Source organism: Pteropus vampyrus, unplaced genomic scaffold, assembly GCF_000151845.1.
Source record: "Pteropus vampyrus isolate Shadow unplaced genomic scaffold, Pvam_2.0 Scaffold1000000712, whole genome shotgun sequence".
Taxonomy (NCBI): domain Eukaryota; kingdom Metazoa; phylum Chordata; class Mammalia; order Chiroptera; family Pteropodidae; genus Pteropus; species Pteropus vampyrus.
This window is the reverse complement of record NW_011915114.1, coordinates 132,907-139,886: the sequence shown is the minus strand read 5'-3', so window position 1 is coordinate 139,886 and position 6,980 is coordinate 132,907. Positions and strand designations below refer to the sequence as shown.

Here is a 6,980-nt window from a genome sequence, read left to right as displayed (position 1 = left end):
AAGTGCTTTATTTTGCTCATATATAATCTTTTGAGATTCACCTATGTTTTGAGTGAAGCAAGTATCCATTCTTTTCTTTTTCTGTATGGTGTTCCACACTAGTCGTATGTCACAAGGTGTCCACTCTGATGTGGGTGGACATCTGGATGTTACAGGCTGTGGCTATCACAGATGATGTTGCCTTGAGCAATTACGACTCTATTTCTCTGTTCATGTGGGCCCTGATCCCTGTTGAGTGTTTTGCTAGTAGTGTGCATCTCTTTCATTTTTATTTATAGGTCCTGGGATTCCTGGGACCTGTAGACTTTATGGCAATACTGCCAGCCATCGTATAGTTGGCAACAAACAGGTAAGTGAAAAATGGAAACCATTATCTCTGCCACAGTGAGAATGTGAATGTTTATTTCGCTATGGCAGCAAATGCATCTTTGCTGATTTGTACAACAAAATATTATCTCAATTTTAGTTGCAGTCAGAAACGATTCCTGATTCTATTTTAAGTGTGTAAATATACAGTGCACACACGTATACACGTTGTCTATCTTTTTATGAGATATTATGTGTGTCTATGGCAGAATGCAGAAAAATGCAGATTTTGGAGTATCTTTCTGGCTCTGCCACTTAACATCATCGTAATCATTCACATATGACTTGACTATCCATCAGATGATAATAAAATGTGTACTAAGTTATGGGTCCACTGTCAGAATCATATAAAATAAGTGAAGTGCTTTGAAGAAGGCTTAGTACACGAATATTTAATATGTGCTGAGGGCTATTGTGATACATGCATATCACAACAATTATTGTGGATCATGTGTATTTAATCCTAAGTTGCTCTTATGGTGGTAATTTTCAGATGAGGAACACGTGTGCTGAGTTTATTATCTCTGTTCCTTGCCCATGTTACTTAGAGTTGTAAAGAGATCATTAGGATTCAGACCCCAGTGTTCCTCATTCAAAGCTCATTCTTGATGTCTATGTGATTTTGTTTTATTTAAAGAGAATATCTTGAGCAGCAAATACAGATACATGTTTCCACTTCCAAAAGTTTCTCTGAGAAAAATAATTAATGATTTAACATTTTTTTCAGAAGTTTAATAAAACAGTTAAAATGAGCTAGTCTCAGGTCTGTATATTTTATAACATAATTAATAGTCTGTTTATTTTTCTCAATTCGATAGCATGACTAGAAATCTATTTCTCGAATAAAACTCATGGAAAACTTCATCCTGTGTTAGAGTAGATAACAGTGTCCAAAATTTGGGACTCAATGGTGAGATGCTACTTCAGGATCATGGAGAGCATCCCTGAGCTCCACTCCTTTCTTGAACCAACAGATATTTACAGCTCTCTGTGCTTGGGTCATGTTAAGGTCAAGTTTAGGCATTTGGTTTTTTTTGTTCTTATTCAAGCATGCAGATGGAATGATAATTAAGAATTAGTGGACTGAATTTCTCATCTTTTCCAAAAGTCAGCTTTTGGTCTTTCCTTTGCAGGAGGCCTTCTGGACTCTACTCATTGAGCTGTGGTTGGCCATAGTCATAGGATCTCAGAGTTCACCTACGACACAGGAGATTGTCTGCCCTCCAGTGACTGTCCTGATTTCATCTGTGGAGTGTACTATCTCCCTGTATGTGGCCATCGTTGCATTTTGGTGTTTATCCCAGCTGTCCTGGAATGTTCCCTGGTCTCTAAACTCATTCCTGTTGTACATGTGAGTAATGAGCAAAGGATGTATTTTTTTTTTAAAGTAAGTTTCTGTGCCTGCTAATACTATTAACTAGTGAATAAGTCCAAGGATGATGAATTCTTTGCTTGGCTAGAGCTAGAAGAAAGCAAAGAGATTATCACCTAGTTATTCGGCTGAACGATAACTTGCACCAAGTATTGTAGAGCTCCAGTGTATTAAGAAATACAGAATTAGGGAATGGGTGTTCTACTCAAATAACTCCACAGTGCATTTTGGAGGTAAATCTACATCTTCATGATAGGATACCAGGAAGAGAATAATATGTGTTGCCTAAGGGACTGAGAAAGACTTCGCAACAGAGCTGCCATCTGAGCTGGATCTGATTTGGGGCAAGTAGTATTCCTTCTATTTCATGAACGGTGGCACAGAGATAGTAAGAGAGAGAGAATTAAAACAGTGATGTGCATGTGTATGATTTTTAGGTTGGCAAAATATTTAATGTGAATAATAAGCAGGGTTGATGAGAATGTCAGGAACTGAGCAATTCTTCCAAGTTGTTGGTGAGAGTATTAAAAGTCTCATATCCAGCAAGTCTACAATCTTACTGCTGCATGCCTCCTATATCAGATTCCTTGTCCAAGTATGAAAATGCACATTAGTAAATTTATACATATCCTGCATTATCAATATAGTGTGTATATAAATATGTATACTATAATATATATATAAATATGTTGAATTCTATATATTGATATAAATTTAAATATAAATTATATATGTACATATCATATACATAATGTATGTCTATAATTTATCTCCAGATTGGTTTCTAATAAAATAATGAGAGAAACAAAAATTTTCATCACTAGAGAAATAAACAGACATTAGAACGTAGAGTACTATGTATCGATTCAAAAATACGAGTGAAATATAGTATTTACTTTGAAAAATGATCACGATATATTTAAGGCAAAACTCACTGGCAGAATACTATAATATTATTAATATCACTTTTGGAAAAGAATGCACATGTACGCATTGTCATATATGCCAAGCAGAGTCAAAGTCTTAATACACTGGAACATTTCAACAATAGCAACATGTGGGGAAGCACAATAGCAGCCCAGCTATTAATAATTGTATTATTTTAAGAAAAAATACTGTTTATATACTATTATTGTTGATGCATTATAGCATGGATAGTATGTATGTATGTATGTATGTATGTATGTATGTATGTATGCATGTATGTATTATTTATTTATTTTACACTTACCAATCAAATTTAGAAGCAAAGACTATTCACATATTTCTTGGAAGAGTTGGCAGCAGATTTTGTGTGGATGGAGAAACTGAAGAAGATGGTGTTCAGAGTGCTTTTTCAGAAATACACATTAATAGAATTCGTAACTAGACATTCATATTAAATATTGCGTATTGCGTGTTGAATGACAGAAAACTAGAAAATTTACATAGTTTTCAAATATATATATTTCCCACTCATACCTATAGAAATACACACACACACACACACACACACACACTTTTTAATCCAATTATACAGGAAAAAGCATTCTATGACGTCACAGTGAGACAATTTGTTTAATTTGTGTTTATGTATCATTAATACACTGCTAAACATAGCCTTTTGAAATAAAGTGTAAATAAGTTATTTTAGATAAAGTCACAAATAGGGTTATGGACCTACTGCAGCAGTGCAGTAAAGAGAAATTCCAGGATGAGGGGTTTTAGCGGGACTAAAGGGCACCTGGTTCAAGTCTGAACACAGATTCAAAGAGCATGAAGCAGAGAGTTTTCTTGAAGTAAGTGGAGTTAGAGTAAAAAATGCTAAGCTGAAGAAACTGCAGAAGCTGTGATTATGAATCTATGTGAGAAGGTGCAGGATGTGTCTGTTACGATTGTGGTATGTGACAATACCAATTACAAATTCTAGTAATATACACACAAAGAAGAAATTCATGGACCAAGTACGTGGCCAGTTAAGATGAGCCATAATTTTGAGCATGTGCCAGATTAATTGTTTTTAAATGTGATACGTGAAACCATTTCCTTAGAAAGGCCAGAGGTGATATTTCTTCACTGCATCCAATCACTTGTCCTGGAACTCTTATGGGAAGAAAAGATATGCAATGATAATAGCAAATAGAATGTTAGATAAACATACAAAGAAAGCATGAAAATGAAATTATATTTATAGAAAAAATGAAATTCTACACAACAGTTTATAATAATGGAAGTGCAAAAATATTATTATAAAATAAAAATAAAATGGAAATAAAGGAAGCACTGACAGAATTTGGGAGGTGTGATGGAGAAGACATGTATTTGGTTATCAATTATCAGACTTCACAAATAGTACAAACATATAGATATATCTAAACATAATAAATCCAGAATTAGGGCTTAAGAGGAAATTTTACAAGTTATAAATGTGAGCACTAGGCACACTAAACAATAATGATGGAGCTAAAGAGAAATGGGTGATACAGACAATGTGAAGGTACATTTTATGTGCCCAAAGTCTTCAACATTAATGGAATATCAATGCAGAGGGAGAGAGAGATTTCAAGCCAGTTATTTAGAGTTTGAATTTAATATGAGAATTAGAAACAAAAATAATTGAAAATGCTCAGTGTGTTAGGTGAGTGTGTGTGATAAGAAACTTTTGTTTGTATTCTGCACTATTCAGTGCCATTTGATTTGTTGCAAAACACCATACACAAGTGTGTCATCATATAACTTAAATAGTCCCCATGACTAACTGACTTGTCTCTGGTCTCTGTGCAGCTGGGTCACCTGTGCTGGGCCCTTCTGAACAGTACAGAGGAACAAATCAATTTAGATGCGGAAGAGAAAATGCAAGATGAAACTTATGGTGCTGTTGAAGCAGGTATATCTGATTGTCATATAGAAACTGTCTTGGTTTAGCGACTTTCTCTGCTGCTTTTTTCAGCTTCAGAGAAAGCTATTAGATGTGTAACACATAAACCTTGAAAACATATCCTATTCAACAACCAAGAAAATTTGTTCGATATCCAATCCATCTGTTCGTCAGCCTATCTGTCAGTCTGGCTGTCTATCTTTTTGTCATCCAACCACAGATTTGTTTGCGGGCTCTAAGGTGGAATTGAATTCCAAGGCTCCTGCTTCTAGTCTCCTATCAAGTGTTCAACACACTAATCTTATCTCTAGTGACAAAGCATCCAGCTCACTTTCTTCTCCATCCTAATTTATCACTTATCTTCAAGTACACCCTCCATTTCTGTCAAGCAGATTTTGTCAGTTTCCCACCCATATAAAAACCTCACTAGAATGGATCAACCACCACCTGAGACAAAAGAATGTACTTTCTTTAACATTTAGTTTAAATCTTACTTTATAAAAATGTAACCATCAGCCTCTCCCATGGCTCTGTTTTCCAGTATTATTTTGAAAGCACTGGCTACTTCTAGTAACTCGGAAGGTTTTCTTGTACTCTACACTAATTGTTTTATTGAATTGGGGTTGCTTTTGCTTTTTAAATAGAAGGCAGAATATATGCTTTCTACTTCTATGGTTTTATAACTTCCATGCTTGTAAGAGTGGCTTATAACACTCCTTTCGGATGCTTAAACTTAGCCTGGTCGTGGCATTAAGTTGAAAGGATTCCCATGGAATGAATGGCAGATAAGTTCATTTCTACTTGATGGAAATATTTCAATACTATTGAATTGGTGTATCCATTGTAATTTTATTATTTTTCTATAATACTATTAGAATCTGGTGTGTGTGTATCTGTGTGTGTGCACACACTCCTGTGTTCTGTGTGAGAAAGTTGAAAACTTATGAATATTACACCAGTGACTTGAAGAACACCTCTCTCTTTTAGAGATGAGAACCCTGAGAATCACAGAAGTCAGATAATGACATAAAAGAATTTGGGATTTAAGTCCTGAATTTACTTATAAGCACATTTCTCCCCAGCAGGCATGACTCCATTTCTCATGTATGATTAAACTCTACTAGGAGACACTCAAACTCTTTGAAATGGTTCTCTAGTAGATTCTTGAGTATGTTGTGTTTTCCTGGTAGGTTACTGAGCAGAGATGCCTATCTGACGAGGAAAAGTGTCAAGTGAAGGCCACTTTCCTCGTACGTGTTTACGAGCTGCTGCCCGAGTTACTCGTCGTGACACCAGAGATTCCCAGCTGTGTCCTGTACACAGGCAAGATCCACATCCCTTTTCTCTATATTTATCATTCCGAAGAGTGTTTGAACATGTATTAAACAATTTTAATGAAAAATAAGTTCCATGTAGAAGTAAAACCGAATTTCCACGTAAATGAACAAGCCCTGTAGGAATTCAGAGGCAGGAATCTGTGGCTATTTGATACTCTGTTCATCTAATTCTTCTATGCCCCCCGCTTGTATCTTATAGACGTTTGCATTTGTGTGTGCTCTTGTGGAGAGTGGCTCAGAGTAAGGCAGAGGGCATGAGAAGATGAGGTAGAATTGGGCAAATTCGGGTGGGTGACCTCTGGTGGCAGCTCGATGATTTCGCTGACTGAGGAGGTCATGAACAAACACTGGGGAGCCTTGGATGCTCTGAGGCAGGTTTAGAATTCAGACAAATTTGACTGCTTTGGAATCAGCATGTTTGAATTACTTTGTCTTTGTCAGTTGGGAGTAAGCAGTAGTGTTGAAAATGTTTCTAAAAGTCAACCTTTTTTTATTTTAAAGGGAAGAAATTAGAATCCTTTTTAGCCAATCTATGCTGCTGATTATCATTGGGCGAATCCCTGGGGCACCACTGGATAAAAATATAGAAGATAATTTTTAAATGAAAATAATTGGATGTGCTTAGTGTTCTGTATGCTTATTCATCACTATTTGATATTTATTTTGATAATTTCATTTATTAAAACAACATCAAGGTTTTATGAAACTTCCAGAGAAATGAGACATCATTATATTGACGCAGGAATCCTTACTGTCCATCACAAAAGACACCTCTTACTTGTGGGAGAATAATCCTGGGTGAAATGTGACTGTTCAATGGACTGACTTCCTGGGTGAGTGAGTGTTTTCTTTCTGGAGGCCTGTGCTCCTGGGAGAACTTATTTCCTTGCTGTTTATCTGAGGAATGGGATCGGCTCCCTCTCTGTTTGCTCTAAAGCACTAGCTGACCTCAGCCCAAGCAGACTCTGCCCTTTGGTCAGGGCCGGGGTAGCTACATGTTGGATATGAGACAGTTATGGATAGTTTTCGGGGCATAGACGGGACAGAC

At 36.2% G+C, this 6,980-nt stretch overlaps 1 long non-coding RNA gene across 1 annotated transcript; it reads left to right on the top strand.

The window, feature by feature from the left end:
• Positions 1–96: 96 nt before the first annotated feature.
• LOC105311149 lies at positions 97–5,917 on the top strand. Its single transcript, XR_002778783.1, has 4 exons — positions 97–349; positions 1,500–1,717; positions 4,502–4,604; positions 5,786–5,917. It is a non-coding gene; the product is annotated as an uncharacterized LOC105311149 (long non-coding RNA).
• The last annotated feature ends 1,063 nt before the right edge of the window (positions 5,918–6,980 follow it).